The sequence below is a fragment of the Macaca nemestrina genome, chromosome 4 (assembly GCF_043159975.1).
Source record: "Macaca nemestrina isolate mMacNem1 chromosome 4, mMacNem.hap1, whole genome shotgun sequence".
Taxonomy (NCBI): Eukaryota; Metazoa; Chordata; class Mammalia; order Primates; family Cercopithecidae; genus Macaca; species Macaca nemestrina.
Window position 1 is genome coordinate 121,925,207 of NC_092128.1, and position 18,028 is coordinate 121,943,234.

General features: G+C 43.1%; 1 long non-coding RNA gene across 1 annotated transcript; it reads left to right on the plus strand.

Moving 5' to 3' along the window:
• The first annotated feature begins 8,017 nt into the window (after window positions 1-8,017).
• Window positions 8,018-17,440, plus strand: LOC139362553 (uncharacterized). The gene is made up of 3 exons (XR_011621701.1): window positions 8,018-8,528; window positions 14,454-14,586; window positions 17,397-17,440. It is a non-coding gene; the product is annotated as an uncharacterized lncRNA (long non-coding RNA).
• The last annotated feature ends 588 nt before the right edge of the window (window positions 17,441-18,028 follow it).

The window sequence follows — 18,028 nt, forward strand, 5'->3', positions numbered from 1 at the left end:
GTGTAAATAGTTGATATATATTTTTTTGCACTATTTTTGATTGTTGTATTTTTATTTTTTACTGATATTTTTCCCAAAAGTTTTCGATCAACCGTTGATTGAATCTGTGAATGTGAAACTCATGGATACAGAGAGCTGGCTGTAATGTTTTTATTGATTTTATACAATAGAAGTGGGATCACATGGTAGATTATTTTCTTCTAAATATGTCTTTTGTTAAATTCATTCATATTGTTGTGTGTTGCTCATCGATTACAATTGCTCTATATTATTTCATTGTATGAACATAACACAACATATCCACTTTCATGCAGATAGATATATGGGCTGCTTTCAGTTTTTGGATATTTTGAATACTAGCTTACATATATTTGGGTGCATTTCCTGTAAGTTTCTCTGGGGTACATAACTTTATATGTTTTCAGATATGGACTTGCTTGGCCATAGGGTATATGCATCTTTAAATTGAGCAGAAAGTATCAAAAAGTTTTCTGAAGTATTTATATCAAACTCCCAAGAATATTAAATGGGAGTTCACATTGTTCTGCAATGTTATAAATACTTAGTGTTAAAATACATTTCTATTTTTCTAAATCTAGTAGGAGTATAATTGTATCTCATTGTAACTTTAATTTGCATTTCATTTATTACTAACAAGGTTATCAACTTTTTCACATATGTACTGACTCTTTAGATTTCCCCTCTTGTAAAAAACCTGTTCAAACATTTTGTCTATTTTTTATTGCTTTGTGTGTCTTTTTCTTGTAGATGTGTAGATCTTTATATACCCTAGATATTAATCCTTTGTTTTAACTAGAGGAAATATCTTCTCCTACTTGGTGATGTGAATTATCTCTCTCTCTCTCTCTCTTTTTTGAGACAGAGTCTCACTCTGTCACCCAGGCTGGAGTGCAATGGTGTGATCTTGGCTCACTGCAATCTCTGCTACCTGGGTTCAAGTGATTCTCCTGCCTCAGCCTCCTGAGTCACTGGGATTACAGGTGTGTACCACCATGCCTGGCTAATTTTTTTGTATTTTTATTACAGATGAGGTTTCACCATGTTGGCCAGGTTGGTCTCGAACTCCTGACCTCAGGTGGTCCACCCGCCTTGGCCTCCCAAAGTGCTAGGATTACAAGCATGAGCCACTGCACCTGGCCTCTTTTTGATATCTTTTATGAATGGATGTGGATCAATTTTTGTGTCTGGTGTGAGGTAGAAATCCCATTTCACGTTTTAAAAACACATGTGCAATTTTCCCTGCTCCATTTGTTGCAAAGACTCCCTTCCCTTTGGCATATGGGGCCACCTCTGTCCTGTGTCCGGTTTCCACATTGTTGCAAAGACTCCCTTCCCTTTGGCATATGGGGCCACCTCTGTCCTGTGTCCGGTTTCCACATGTGTGAGGTCTGTTTCGGAGCACTCTCTTAGAGCCCTTACAGGCCCTTCATGAAAGGCAGAACTGCATTATGTAAGAAATCAAGGGTTGACTGTCATTCCTTTGCTCTTTAAAATGTTTGTCTATAATAAAATGAGTTTTTAGTGGGGCAATAGGCTGTTTTAGTGAGCTGTGGTGTTCATGAATCTTTTTTCTGTACATATTTATGGATGGCAAAGTGAAGAAGTGACAGGGTAGAAGTCATAAGGCCCAAGTTCAAAGCCAGCTGGATTACGCTTACAAGGAATTCTGCGTAAGTAACTTCTGTATGTAAAATCTTTTTAATCAAAGATAACAGCTCTCCAGCTGACTTAATGGAGCTGTTAACAGGATTAAATAATATAATTTAGATTTTAAAATATTTGTTAACAATAGCAGCACAGGTAGTGCAAATGCAGGAGGAAGACAAGAAAGTAATAAGTACCCATTAACAACACAACCGTGTTGAAGGTGGAGTTGATTTGGTCTTGTGTAGCAGGTAGACACCAGGCATTATTGTGTGTAGTATCAGTAGATTGCGTGATTGTGATGCATGACTACTTACCACTTTTCACCACTGCCTACTTTCTGCTTCTATTATTATTACCAAATCCAGAAAGCAGATACTGGACCTGTCGTGTTTTAATGTGGAATCAGTAAGAAAAAGCTCCCAAATTTCTTTTCCACTGACGCTTGAGTGTTTTTCATTCTTGCTGAATTCTTTTGACTTAATCTTCAGTCTTTCCCTGGGGATTGTTCTTTATGAGTGGTGGTAATGCTGAATTCCTGCACATGAATGTCACCACGTTACAGAAACTTCCTTCCTGGAAAGCAGCAGAGAGGGAAGGAGGGAGGGGGGCGGGAGAGAGAGAGAGAGAGAGAAAGAGAAAGAGAAAGAAAAAGAAAGAGAAAGGAGAAAGAGAAAGAAGAGGGGTAGAGAGAGAGAGAGAGAGAGAGAGAGAGAGAGAGAAGCTAACATTACTGAATGCCATTTGTGTGGGGTTTGGATTCCTGAGAAGAGGAGAAGGAGAAAATAAGATGGTGCATGAAGGCAAAAGTCATACTTCAGCTTCTTCATTCCTAACAATGTCACACATTAATTAACCAGTTTACCTCTGTCAGATCCGTAGTTTGTTCCTCTAACACAGGAAGAGAAGCAGTCCTCTGTGCCTCTGCCCCTTCCCTCTTATTCAGCCTCTTATCCCAGTGGGTCACAGGTGGTCCCGAACCAGCAGCATCAATATCCCCTGAGAATGTTTTAGAAGGTGCACATTCCCCAAGCCCTGCCCTGCCCTCCCTAATCAGGGGTCTGAGGTGGGGGTAGGTGGGAGGAATCTGTGCCTTAACAAATCCTCTGGTGCTTCTGTGTGTGTGCACGCTGTCCTAACCAAACTCCAGGATGAGGACTGTCTGTCTCAACAGGTGTGCAGTGCCCTCCCACACTGATTCTGCAGAGGTTTTGTCAGAAGCACCCATGCCAGCCACCCAGAGTCACCTGCGTAATGCTGATTTGTCACTTGAGGCTGCACTCAGGGAGCAGCTGCCTCCTATTTCTAGGGGTTGTTCTGCCCTTTTGCCACCTTGTACTGGGGACTGTGAGCACGTGTGGACAGGGATGAAACTACCATACTCATCTCTGGATTCCAGCACCTACCTTAGTGACTGGTCCAGCATAGCCACCTGAAAACCTCTTGCTGAAATACTACAGAACAGAGGCAACATGATATAGTGGGAACTAGTGTTAAACGAGAAGCCACAAAGCTCTCAGTTGAAAACCAGGCTCCACCACTGTGTAGTCAAGTAGCCTTAGGCAAGTCATATCTAAAGGAAAGATCCATTTGTCTTTTTCTTCACATTTTCCACAAAGCTACTTTCCGGTGAGGATTGCGTGAACTTGATCTCTGAAGTTCCAAGGATGTCCATAGACCTTTATCTGTGAATCCTAGTAAAGAGAAAAATGAAAAAGGAGACAAATGTTCATTGAAAGGCACTGTTCTAAGTGCAGTGGATAGAACCTCAAGCTGATCAGAATATGCTATTTTTCTTTGGTCCTAGAGTTATTAAATTTGCTTCTTCAAGTAAGTTAAAATAGACTTATTTCTTATTGATTTATCATAACTAGAAACCCACCTCTAATGAGCTTGTGTAGGTGAGAATATTCCCATGTGGAGTGAACTCAGAGTTGAATTTGTAGGTGGACCTCTGGGGTGCGCTGGCGTTGCTGAGTACAAACCCGGGATCAAGGTTAGATGTGGGGTAGGCAAGGTTCTAATGAAAATGTGCTTTGATACCTGGGTAAATTTCTTGGCCTTTCCTCTCAAATGGCAGCTGAGTTGGGGCTAGCATCAACTGTCATCACTCTCATTGAATCCTGGTCGGCATAGCCATCAGGAGCACTCGGAAGGCAAGTAGGCGGAGATTGGCAAGTCCTGGGAGCGTGTCCTGTTGCTGATGTCTTTGCCCACAGAGAACTGAAAATGTCCACTCCAAGAGTCTTGTCATGCATGTTGAATTCTGTTGGCTTTTGTGGGTGAATTAGGAGGGATTCTTTCCTGCATCTTATTTCTTCTGCCTAGCCCTGAGTCTGTCTAGAGAGAGAGGCTGGAGACATGATGGGTGGGTCTCCTCCAGCTCCCCCTTTCCTCCAGTCTAAGGGGGCTTCCCTTGTGGTGGGCTCTTGGATACCCAAGTACATGTGTTGCCAGTGCTGATTAGTCACACGGCGTGTAGCTGTGGTGGCTGTCAGAGCCTGGCATGGAGCCTTGTTTTCTGGTTCTGCTAATGAACCAAGCTTGAGCCAAGGAAGACAGATTATTCCTGATTTGTTTATAAGCTTACAGGAGAGTGGAAACAATCTCTCCAGCCAAGCCTCCTTGGGCCAGTTGAAGTGAAACCAAGGATTGTCCACTTATCTCAGTAATTAAGGCACAAAGAGACCTATACTGTTTGGGTCTGACTTTTCCAAATCTGAGGGATGATGGTTTCAGCAAATTCAGTGTGTACCAGATCTTTGATTCATTGTGGTCATTCAGTCGTTTCTGAGTCATTGCTGGACAGCAGAAGCAGACAGCTGAAGCACAGCTCAGAAAACCATAATGTGCTGAGCAGCATTACAGCTTGTTTTGCTTAATATTTATTCTTAAAACATGACTTCATTTCAGGTACAAGTCCAGTGTGTTTGCTGTAACAAGTTAGCGTGATGAAATATGGAAAAACCTATTTGCCTCTGTCTTCACAATTTGCACAAAGCCCCTTTCTGGTGAGGATTGCGTTGCACTGATCTCTACACATTTTCCCGGCATGCAGTGCTGTTTGGCCCTTTATGGGATGGGCACAAAGATCCTGTGTCTACCTTCCCAGTGAGCTGCATAAGAGACTAGGCACAGTGGAGACACATACAAGGGTGAGTATTTATTCTATAGAAAAACCAAGATTCATAAATAAAAGGCAGAGACCAGTCTATTTTTCTTGATGTTTTATTCATGATGCTAGAAAAGAACCTTTAGTAACCATGAATTGTATAAGACAAAAGAGTAGGTAGACTTTTCTCAAAAAGCTCATGGCCTTGTTAAATAGCTACAGAAATTGATCATAAATGCCAGGTGGAAATGCTTGTTTCTTGACAAGAGTCTTCATTGTCCCAAACAAATAAACAGCAGAGAAGTGATTTGTTTACTGGGCTAAGCACTCTGCAAAGCCTTAAAAAGGCTGTTTCCTTGTAAGGTAACTGGGTAACTGGAAAACGTGGGGGATAAATGTCAAAAGGTCTCACAAAAGCCTTGAATTAAATGGTAGAAATAAAACAAAAAAAGAGGCTGAAGCACATGTGATATGACCATGGGGCATCTTTAACCAAAAGAGGAAAATGTGATTTTGTCTACACTTTGGCTAAAAAGAGCAAAAGCCAGTAGACAGGAAGCTGGGCAGATGGAAACGTATTAATATAATGGAGAGGGAAGCTGAGGCCAAATACTGAATGCTGGACAGTTAGCCAACCCTTTGGAAAGCCTGAGGCAGGGACACATGTGGAGAAGCCTGGCATTCCTGAGAGCTCATGGGCTTTTAATAGGAAAATCTGTGAATAGCCCAGAGACCTTGTATAGCCCAGAGAGGCATTTGAGGCTCTTTTGCAGCCGCCACTCATGGTCAGTGACTTGCTTATTTTCTGAGGCCCCGGCATGCATGCCAATGAGAAGTGGTTTTCATTAAACCTGAGGATGACAGAAAGATACAGACAGTCCAAAGGCATTGAAGGACATACTTGTCTTGCCCCGAGTCTCTACTTCCTCAATAGCTCTTTCCATGTCCTCAATCTGGGGACCATGTCTACCATCCCCTGGGAACATGGGAGAGAAGGGAGAACTGAAGGAGATGGAGAGAGGTCAGAGACTACTTGGCCTGGAGTCTTGAGGGGCTTCCTTTTTGAAGAAGTGGAATAAAATTAAAACATTTCATGGTAAAGGAAATTGGGTCAACATTTCCACATCCATCTTTCCTTCTGCTTTTGCCTGAATTTCTAGGTGCTTTCTTTGGTAAAGTTTTCTGGCCATCTTAGGAGGGCTCCATGCATGATGTGAGTGCTTCAAGAGTTTTGAAGTCCCCTGGGGAAAAGGAAAACAAATAAGCATGCTTTTGGAAGAGTTTTGTGAAGAAGTCAATATCCTGGAGATAATGGGATGCCACAGAGCAAGTGTGTTCTGGGATCAAAAGAGATATAATGTCACCACCAGGGAATCCCCGTGAGGAGGCGTGGGATTGTCTTGGATTCTCCTCTGCATGGTTGGTAGCCTTTTAGGTAGGACCACCTCTTTGCTGGTCACTGTTTGCAGGAGCATTTCTTCCCCCGTCTTCCTTTTTGATGGGAATCACCAAGTCACCTACTTCAATGCAGTCTCTGCAGGTAGATTTGGGAGTCAGAAGCTGCAGGTGAAGCAAGAGACAGTGCTGCCACTGTGGTCAGAGTGTGAAAGGAAGGCATTGTTCTAACATCATTTCTGTATGCCGGGCTGTGCACCCATCAAATTTGGGGTGGCGATCCTTTAGTGGAATCTCTCGATTCTACAAACAAGAAACTGGATGGTGGTAGTTAAGTAGTTTTCTTTTTTTTTTTTTTTGAGACAGAGTCTCGCTCTGTCACCCGGGCTGGAGTGCAGTGGTGCGATCTCCGCTCACTGCAAGCTCCGCCTCCCAGGTTCATGCCATTCTCTTGCCTCAGCCCCCTGAGTAGCTGGGACTACAGGTGCCCGCCACCACACCTGGCTAATTTTTTGTATTTTTAGTAGAGACGGGGTTTCACCGTGTTAGCCAGGATGGTCTCGATCTCCTGACCTCGTGATCCACCCACCTCGGCCTCCCAAAGTGGTGGGATTACAGGCATGAGCTGCTGCGCCTGGCCTAGTAGCTTTCTACGAGACAGTCATAGGCATTTCCCTGCCAGAGACTTGGACAGACTTTCAGTTTATGTTGGTGGAAACTGAATGTTTCAGTCTATTTTCTGTTGTTTACAACATAATACCTGAAACTGGGTAATTTATAAGGAAAATAAATTTATTTCTTACAGTTATGGAAGCTGAGAAGCCGAGGGTCAAGAGGGCTGTGTCTGGTGAGAGCCTTCCTGCTATTGGGGACTCTGCTGAGTCCTGAGGCTGTGCAGGGCATCCCATGGTGAGGGGGCTGAGTGTGCTCATGTGCTAGGTCAGGTCTCTCTTTCTCTTATTATAAAGCCATCAGCCCCACTCTCGTGACAACCCATTAATTTATCCATTTATGCAGGCAGAGCCTTCATAATCCAATCACTTTTTAAAGGCCCTATCTGTCAACACTGGCACGTTGGGAACCAAGTTTCAACATGCATTCTGGAGGGACCATTCAAACCATAGCTCTGACGTTATGGAAACTCAGTTCCCAAGGAGAGCAAAGGATCTATTTTCAGGAGTAATTCCCATCAGAACCCGGGCACAGAGTGACCAGCAAGAACTGGGGAGAACAACATTTAGGGCCTTGATGTGACCTGAGTGTTGCTAGAATGAGAGGCTGTTTTATAAAGAATGGGCTTGTTTCACAGGGAGGAGAGAGGTCTTGAAAGTTTGAGGAAAAGTTGAGGAGAAACAAAATTGTGTAGAAATCCATGACCAGAAAGAGTGGGTATAATGGGAAGGGCTTCCATGGTGCTAGTGCACAGATCACGCAAAGTAGCCCAAGGACAAGGTCACATCTTGAGCAGTCTGCAGACATGTCTTTGGGCTAACAGCGAGGACTCTGACAAGGTTTTAAATCAGCTTAGTACCTGTTGCTTCTCCTAAAGGGAGAATGAAACAAACAATAGCAACAGCGAGGACAGGTAGGGACACTGTTGTCATGCCCTATGCTGAGGAACAGGAAGCCCAGCATGCCTTTCTCTAATGCACCTGCCTTCAGATGTAGGTGGACTCTCAGTTGTCACAGATGACCATACCCTTTCCCCCATCCAAACTCTTGTCCTTTCCCAGACTCCAGCCATCTTCAGAGATGTCTCATGTGTGTTCCTAAGCAACGCCAAGCTCATCCTTTTGGATGCTGTCACTTGACCACTGCTGTCTGTTTCTACAGGAGCCTGTTGACATTGCTGCCCAGGGCTGCCCACAGGCCATGTGATCAGAGCTGTAGACCATGCAGCTGCTGCATCCTCACAGAAGCAGAATTGCTGACCACTTCCAATCTGTGACAAGTGCTGTTTACTGGAGCAGGAGCCTCTGCCTTCCTCCCAAAGTCTCTCGTTGTTTCGGCTCCAAGCAAAGGCCTCCTCCTTCTAAATGGACTCAGGCCCTTGGACTTTCAGAATAGGCAGGCTACACACTTGCCAGGGGCTCAGGCTTGCCTTGGTCCAGTTAGAACCCAGGTTTCCTGCCCCTGAGTCCCTGCCTTGGTCAGCGTTACTAGGAGACAGGGCAATGACAGGAGGAGTCCAGAGGGCAGTATGCAAAGCTATGATTAGTGATCATCCCCAGGAGGGAGACGGCCCCTCAGCTGAGTCACCAGGACTGCAGGAAGACATGCTTCAGAAAGTTCCCAGGACAGGTAGACAAGACTCCAAGCAGTGATACCAGGAATGGGAGAGCAAAACGCCCACGAGGTGAGAAGATCCTTAGAAGGGAATTTACTGCACAGGTACAACAAGGAGAGTCCCCTTTGAGTCCAGGGGACTGCACAGGGAACCTGCCACCAGATGCACTCCTCCCTTTTCTGCCTTTTCTTAGAGTTGACTTTGTAGGAGGCTTCAACAGACTCCCTCTGGGTTCTTGCATGTCGTCTGAAATGATAAAATTTTGTTCTTCTTTATTGCTGAATAGTACTCCATTGCGCATATAAGCCACATTTTCTTTCCCCACTCATCCACTGATGGACACTTAGGTTGACTCCATATCTTTACTCTTGTAAGTAATGTTGTCGTGAACATGCACGTGTAGGTATCTCTTCAAGATACTGATGTCAATTTCTTTGGACACATACACAGAAGAAGGATTGCTAGATATGTTTTCAGATTCTGAGGAACCTCCATACTATTTTTCCTAGTGGCTGTACCAATTTACATTCCCACTAACGTGTGCGAGGGTTCCCTTTCTGTACATTCTCAGCAACACTTACCTTTAATCTTTTCAATAATAGCCATTCTGACAGGTGTGAGATGGTATCTCATTGTGGCTTTAATTTGCAGTTCCCTGATGACTAGTGATGCTGATCATTTTTAAATATAGCTGTTGGCCATTTGTATGTCTTCTTTTGAGAAATATCTATTCAGGTCTTCTGTCCATTTTAAATTAGATTATTTGGTTTTTTTTTTTGTTGCTATTATTTGAGTTCCTTATATATTTTGGATATTAACCTCTTGTTGGATACACTGTTTGTAAATATTTTCTCCCATTCTGTGGGTTGTCTCTTCCCCTGTTGACTGTTTCGTTTGCTGTGAAGTTTTTTAGTTTGATGTAATCCCATTTGTCTATTTTTGCCTTCGTTGCTGTGTTTTTGGATTTCTATCCAAAACAATCATTGTCCAGACCAGTGTCATGGAGCTTTTCTCCTATTTTCTTTGAGTAGTTTTATATTTTCAGGTTTTACATTTCAGTCTTCCATTCATTTTGAGTTGATTCTTGTAGATAGGGTGAGATAAGGGCCTAATTTCATTCTTCTGCCTATAATGAAATAACCCAGCCACAGAAAGACAAATACTGCCTGGTCTCACTTATATATGAAAGCAAAAATAGTTGAATTTATGAAAGTAGAAAATAGATTGGCGGTTATCAGAGGTAGGGTGTGGCAGAGGGTGAGGGGATGGAGAATAGGGAGATGTTGGTCACAGGGTACAAAGTTTCAGTTAGGCAGGTAGAATAAGTTTTAATGATCTATTGTACAGCAGGGTATTGTAGTCAATAGCAATGTATTGTGTACTTAATAATTGCTAGAAGGATATATTTTGAATGTTCTTACCACAAAGAAATGATAAGTATATGAGGGGATGGTTATGTTAATTAGCCTGATTTAATCATTCCACAATATAAACATGGACCAAAACATCACACTGTATCCCATGAATGTTACAGTAGTCCCTGTTGTCCATAGGGAATACATTCTAAGACCTCCAGTGAATGCCTGAGACTGAATAGCACCAAACCCTATATATACTATGTTTCCTATGCATACATACCTATGACAACGTTTAATTTAGAAATCAGGCACAGTAAGAGACTAATAACTAATAATACAATAGAATAATTATAAAAATATACTGTAATAAAAGTTAAGTGCATATGGTCTTTCTCTCTCTCTTCCTCTCCTCTCTCTCACACAATATCTTCATATTTTTATACTGCAGTTGACCATGGGTTACCAAAACCTGGGAAAGTAGAGCTGAGAATAAGGGGAGTGCTTCTGTAGATCTATTATTTGTCACTTAAAATACAATAAACAGACCCCTCGCCCTATAGGGGAACAGCTGGAGGGAGGTGGATCAGGCAGGGATTTATTCCCCTGGCTCTCTCTAGCACTGTCGAGGTCCCTCCCTCACAAGTCACTGCCCACCTCCAGGCTACCACTCTCTGGGCTCTAGGGTTCTGGTACCTTCCTCCTCCCACTGCCTTTCCTAGTCTGAAGGTGATAACATCTGTGCTGCTGCTGGTCCTGTCATTCCCCGCCACCTCCACCCCGGCCCCCCATCTACACCTACACTGTCATAATTGGTCCCTTTGTAAATAACCTTCCTTGAATCATCCTGTTTCCTGTTGGGATTCATCCTGTTACAGGAGCTATCTAATGACCTCTGATTATAAAAAGGAGCATACAGCATGGAGGGTACATAACTAAGAAGTCCTATAGAGACTGGAGGGAACTTGTGATCAAAAAGAAGAATCTTTGAATGGCATGGATTAGTAAATGCTAAACACTGTGGAACTTTTTTAAAAAAAATGTAAAAAAAAAAAAAATCATGGAATTAAGGAGAGATCCACTGTTTGAGAAAAGAGCAATTTCAAATCAATACCAGGAAGCATGTTTTCATAAATCTGTGGCAGATAGAAAGAGCTGTCTTGAGAAGGAGCATCATGGCCAGGGGTAGTGTCGTTTAACTCCTTGGCTGGGATGCTGGAGAGGTGATACTAATTAGATACCTCCTTGTTTTTCAAACTCTCCAAATCTGCACGTTCTTTTACAAGGCTGGAGGTTCTATTTCTTCAAAGAAGGCCGTCGACCTGCTATAAGTGTGTCAAAATAGTATTCCATGATGCTAATCCTGAAAACAAACAGGACTTAGATTTTGTAGGGCCTCTGTCTGTTGTGATCTTTTGGTCATGGCCAGGATGAGGGGAAGAGTGCCTGGGGGCGTGTCTGTGGCATTCCAAGACAGGGCCAGGTGTTTGGGAGAGGTAGGGGGAGGCCAGTCACCAGCTTCCTTGGAAAGGGCTGGCTTTGTTTGATTCCTCCAGCCTCAAGGGAGAGGTGGATGCCTGCTCAGAGAGACTTGCTTCCTACTATACCCCCTGTTGGCTGTGCGTGCCATTCGGCTCATTGGATTGTTAAATGAATCTGTTTAATGTGACTGAGCTGCCTGTGCCTGCCAAACCCAACTCCAGACAGCAGCGATATTCCACACAACTGCACCCGTGTTAAAGGGCACTGGGGAAGCTGTGAGAGCCGCAGAAAGAATTGTTCTTTATCTGAACAACCTTTGGTGAATGTCGTTTTGTTTCAGAATCAGTTTATTTGATGTTCTACTCCCTCGTGGCTTCCCCTGGGAAGCAACACAATCAATTTCTCCCGGGAATGGGAAGCCCAATATAGAAGATGGTTTCCTTTTCCTGAGAATGTATGGAGAGCACGTTTTTCCAAGTTTTTATTATTATATAATAATGTTTTGTCTTTGAGAAAAGGTAGAACGTGTTTAACTTGTGTATAGAATATTTATCCTGCAGAATACTATTGTTTCTCTTTCATGGGTCCTGCTCAGTGTCTAGGAAGATACAATTTGTATTAAAAGTCCCACAGTCTGACCAGAAAAGATTTAGATTTTTGTGTTGCCAGTTCTGTTGACCCTAAGCAAGATAAAGGCGTTACAGCCAATGGCAGTTACCTTCCCCACCACAGACCCCATTTACTAGGTAGTGGTTTTGGAAGGCCAGGACCAAGGAGCAGCAGGCCCCTGGCTGGGAGTGGTGCCACACTTGAGCAGTTGAGGCAGGACCCAGGTGGTGGGTGCTGCCCCTGTTCAGGTGTTACAGGAAAGGGGTCCCGATTCAGATCCCAAGAGAGGGTTCTTGGATCTCATGCAAGAAAAAATTCAGGAGAAGTCCACAGTGAAAAGCAAAAGCAAGTTTATTAAGAAGGTAAGGTAGTGAAAGTACAGCTACCCCATAGACAGAGTAGGCTGTTCCCAAAGTAAGAGGAGGAATGTGTTCACCCTAGATACAAGACTCATTTATATAGGATAAAAAAGACCATGAGGAGATGTGCTCTGCTACAAGGGTTTGTGATAAAGGATTAATTTTCTTAATTGCTATATTTTGCAAGAATCGATACTATTTTCTTTAAAGCAAAATTAGGAATGTGTTTATTTTCAAGATATTGAGATATCAGGACACTCCCAAATCTGGGTCTGTTTAGTTGACATTATCAATCTGTTTCCTTAACTGCAAATATCTAAAGGCTAGGAATACCTAACTTTCTGGGAATGCAGCCCAGCAAGTCCAGCCTCATTTTCCTAGCCCTCACTCAAGATGGAGTCACTCTGGCTCGAATGCCTCTGGGGCAGGATATGCTTGGAGATCCATATTGACCCCCTGGTTTTCCACGTAGAGTAAGGAACCAACTCTTGGTCAAAAAGATTAATATCATAGGATCTGTAGCCAAATTCACCCTAAATAAATAAGTCCAGAGAGTAATAAAAACAACAACAACAACGTGGGGATCAGGTAGGATTAGGAGGAAGGGCAGAGGGTACTAGAACTATTTTTCCTTTGGAGCCTCTTCCATTAGTGAGGGTGTCTCCTTCATATTTATTTTAAATGCTAGGTTTTATAGTGCTCAACACATAGACCAGGGCTGGAGGCTGTGGAGAAAGGATAGAGGCCATGTGCAGCTGTTTATCCCAAAAGTCAGTTTCCAACAGCTGGCCTAACCCTGAAGGTGGATGGTTCAAAATATCTCTTTTTTTGTGAGAAATAAAGGTTCATGATGCATGTCATTATCTCTACATTCACTCCAAGCCCTCTGTGGGTATGGCAAGACCACTTAGAAATTGTTATAACGGTGAAATGATGATCATCCATTCATTACTTCTGTAAGTAGGAGGTGCTAGTAAGTTGAATCTAGGTCAGTATTTTCACTGGGATGACTGGAGACTGAGGTTCCTCCATCCTCATCTGCCCTTATGCAAGAAGGCCATAAGGAAATGTGTTAAGACGTGTCAACTTTCTTTAAGAACATTCCTGAATTTTACATAAACCCTTTCAAATGTAGACCCCAGGTCTTATTTAAATGATAAAAGTTTAGATGCATGACAACAGGAAGGCCTTTGAGCCCACTAACGAACAGCTACATGGTGGAAAATTCCAGCCGCCTAATTCCATTCACCCCAATCCCATGATGCTTTTACTTTTTCTCTTTTTGCCTCCTGATAGGGTTTGGCTGTGTCCCCACACAAGTCTTATCTTGATTTCCCACGTGTTGTGGGAGGGACCTGGTGAGACGTAATTGAATCATGGGGGCAAGTCTTTCTCATGCTATTCTCGTGACAGTGAATAAGTCTCATGAGGTCTGATGGTTTTATCATGGGTTTCTACTTTTGCATCTTCCTCATCTTCTCTTTGCCTGCTGCCATCCATGTAAGACATGACTTGCTCCTCCTTGCCTTCCACTATGATCATGAGGCTTCCTCAGTCATGTGAAACTGTGAGTCCGATTAAGCCTCTTTCTTTTGCAAATTGCCCAGTCTTGGGTATATCTTCATCAGCAACATGAAAACGGACTAATACACCTCCTTTCTTCAATTAAAACCTCACATACCTGACTTTATAATGCTTTGTGCTGATGAAGCTCTCTCTGTTTATAAGATATTTCCCTAGGTATGTCCCTAAACCCAAGACAGCAGCACCAGGAGGGAGGTGGCTGAAATCTCTATGGGACTGACAAGTAAGCTGAGACTCAGAGCAGTTAAGGGCTTCTAAGGTGACACCACCAGTCAGTGGAAGGGCCTGGGTTATGGCTGGACATAGGGGCTGAGAAGAGTGGGTGACAAGGAAGCACGTGCTAGGAGGAACCTTGGGTTCCTCAGGGAGAAGAGAACACTTAGGGGGTGTGTCCACCTAGGGTCTTTGGCTGCAAATCACATCACTGGACACGGGTTTTCTTTAAAAAAAATTCACTGAAAAGATACTGAAGAGCTCCCCAAACTGAGTAGAGTTGAATGACTTGGCCACACGAAGTACAGTACAGGCCCTTGGCAGCCTGGCCAAGCAATCACAAACAACCTCCACTGACCTTTTTGTGCCTCTCCTTCTCTGGCTTCCACCAGCATCTACTGGGCACCGACCACATGCCAGGCATAACCGTGGGATCCAGGCAGACAATAGGGAACTGTAAAATGCCCTGCCTTCAGAGAAGACAAATGCCAGGAGATGGGAAGAGCTAAGATGGAGGATGATCAGGTGAGTGTGGAGAGGTTACAGCCCCAGCGTGTGGTCTCCTGGAATGGCCAGGAAGGCCTCTCTGATGAAGTTTAAGCTGAGACCTGAAAGGAGTGAGGAGCTACAGGAGTGGCTGGGGAAGGAGTGTCCAGGCCTCCAGCAGGACTGAGGTTGGCTTGTATGTGTATAAATATATACATAAGTGTGTGTGTGTATAAGTCAATATAGATATATAATTTGAGTTTCATGTATGTGTATAAACATACATATATAAATATATATGTTTAATATAATATACTATATATATAATATAAATATATGTATATTTAGAGATACAGAAAAGAGGACTGTACATACCCAGTTTTTCCTTGATATCTTGGGGAATTGGTTCTAGGACCCTCAAGGATACCAAACACTGGTGCTCACATTCCTTATTGCTAATAGTGTAGAATTTACATATAACCTACATTGTTTAGGAAATGATGGCAATAAAAAACATGTACATATTTAGTACAGACACAATTTTTTTCACATATTTTTGATCCCTGATTTGTTGAATCCACAACCGGAAATCCAGGGAGATGGAGGACCGACTCTGTGTGTGTGTGTGTGTGTGTGTGTGTGTGTGTGTGTGTGTGTAGAGAGAGAGAAAGAGAGAGAGAGAGATTTAACAGAAAATAGACTTACTACAGAAGAGTATTTACTCCAACTTTAATGTTAGGAGTGAGAGTGTGTGTGTGACTTCCATAGATCTTAATAATATATATTTGAAGCGTACAACAAGATGTTTTATATGTATACCATGGTGATATGATTACCATAGTCAAGCAAATTAACATATCCATCACTTTCCATAGTTACTTTTCTGTGTATATGTGTCGTAAGAGCACCTAACAGCTACTCTCTTAGCAAACTTCTTTTATCTAATGCAATATTGACTGTGGTCTCCATGCTGTACCTTAGATCTCTAGATTATTCATCTTCCCTAACTGCAAGTTGTAACCTTTGACCTGCTTCTTCCCATTCCTCCCCCTCCTCACTTCTGGTAACCACCATTTTACTCTCTGATTTCATTTATTTGACTTATTTTTTAGATTGTACATTTAAGTGAGATCATGCAGTATTTTTCTTTCTGTGTCTGGATAAGGAGAATAGATTTTGAAGGCGGTAGAAGTTTCAGGAAACCAAGAGACAGGGCTCAGTTGTAAGGCTCTTAGTGCCCCTCTGTTCCCTGAGATGGTGCCAAGTACTGCAAGGACAGCTTCTGGTCTTGTGCCCGGGAAGGACCTTGTCGGCCCAGCCAGGCATGGTCCTGTTCATCTGCTGGAGGGCTGGATGCCGAGAGCTGGTTGTCAGCTCATTTCATTTCCATGGACAGAACAGGGAAACTGTGTCAAAGGGTGGGATGAGCTGCTGACAGTCCGTAGTGCACGGTCCACAGGGTGGACTCACTGGTGAACCTCATAGCACTAGGTCTTCTCATTTGGCCCTGAAAGGCACATTTCTTCTTTTTGTCTAGTGCTGAAGAAACACAGCAAACACACTGCTCACTGCCTTCAACATGTGAGCATGTTGTGAAAAAGGGGCCACACAGCTTTTGATGCCATTTACTTTAAAAAGAATACAAATAGTTACAGTTTTTAATACTTCAATCTACTTTCAAAGGGAAAGAAAGAACATTCCATAGAGTTAGTCAAGGGTCTCATGAATTTCCCAAGGGTTTCTATGACTCAGAAGTAGGAAGATTATAGACTGGTGAGCTAAGTGTTGATCCCAAGAGAAACCCATGAGAGATTTTTAAGGACACAGACTATGAATACACCAAGAGGAAGGAGTGGCAAAAGGAGATAGTCACCATTCGGAGCAGAAGTCAGATTTGAGTTCTGTTTTTCTGTTGTGTCTTGTACAATTTTCTCAAAGCAAAGAAGAAAGCAGTGGTGTTTGCTGTCCTTACCGCTCCTTCACTTAGTCCCTTGTTTGCTCAGTGGGTTCAGGCCTGCCCATGTCCCAGGCTTCGCACCGATTTCTTGGTTTAGAGACCAAGACTTGCGCGGGCTACCCTGATGGTGCATCCACACCATGGTAGTTTGAACCTATTTGTATTGAATTTAAATTATTAAATATGACGAATGTCAGTAGCTTTGTAACAAAATCAAACTCCAAGATAGGCAAGTAGCCCTGTAATTGACCTCATGTACCTGGGCTTCTTCAGCGTCATGGCTTCCAACCGTATCTTGTGTGTGGGAGGCCCTGCTTATTCTCTGACTTGTTAGCCTCTGTCTGAGCTGAAAGACCCTTCCTCCTACTACTGCTTCCCTTCACCCCATGCTTCCAGGTCTGCCGTGGCCATGGTCATGTGAACTCACCCCACTTCATGTCTTGCTCTGAGTAACCTTCCTGCCCACCTTCCCCATGGTGAGTCATCTGTCACACGAATGGAGCTCCTCTACCTGCCTCCCACCTGAGAGGCATTGGGATTGGTATGTGGGGTTGGCGAATAGACAGAAAGGGCTGGGGAGTTTGACTGGTCCCCATGAGGATGCAGAAACTGAGGACACTGAAAACTTCCCATGAGTCTCCTACCAAACTCACTGGCAGAACCACCCATATCAAGCATTGCAAGTCAGAGCCACAGGGTGATTGGAACAGGTATGGATAAAGTGATTGAGTGCATCATTGAGTAGGTGGGGAAGTATTTTCTGGACAGCAGGATCTTCTTGCCCATCCCTAAGTCATCGATTACTGTTGGAAGCCTAGCCTGCCAAATGAGAAGTATATTGCCTGAAATTTCTTTCAGGACTAATGCTAATCCTTGTTCTTGTATTCCTCAGTTCTTACGTGGTTATTCTGCTTTGGAGGAAACTATACGACCAGCAGTTATGTAAGGTATGTTTGAAAAATGACATGTGGCACAAGGAGGCTCCATTGTAGTTTGCTGAAGAATTTTGGGAGCTCATGCAGTGTTCATTTCATTCTCTATATATCCCGATAATTACTCATTATGAAGAGACTTAACAAAAGGTGTGCCGTCAGCTTTGCCAATTAGTGTGTCCATCTGCCTTTGTTTTTGAATTCAATTTTGCCTGTGGTAGCATGCTGTACAGTAAATGTCCCTTTTTGGCCTGTTCTGTTGTATTTGATTGACAGTTTTATTTTTTTAGTTCAGCATATGCATAATGAGTGTGAGCAAATAAAGAGATGTCTGATGATAGTCTTAATGAAGGAGACATTGAGAGTTAGCTTGCTGGCTCCTGAACAGTTTAAGTTGTGTAATCTAAGGAAAAATCAGTAAATAGTATCAAAACAGGGAGCTGATTGAGCAGCTAATGGAGAGGGGGCACTCTATTAGGAGTTTACTCACATTATCTCACGGAAACCTCCTTTTGACTTCTTGGGACTTGCATTGCCATCTTCATTTACAGGGAAGAAAATTGAGGTCCAATAATATTAAGTACTGAAATTC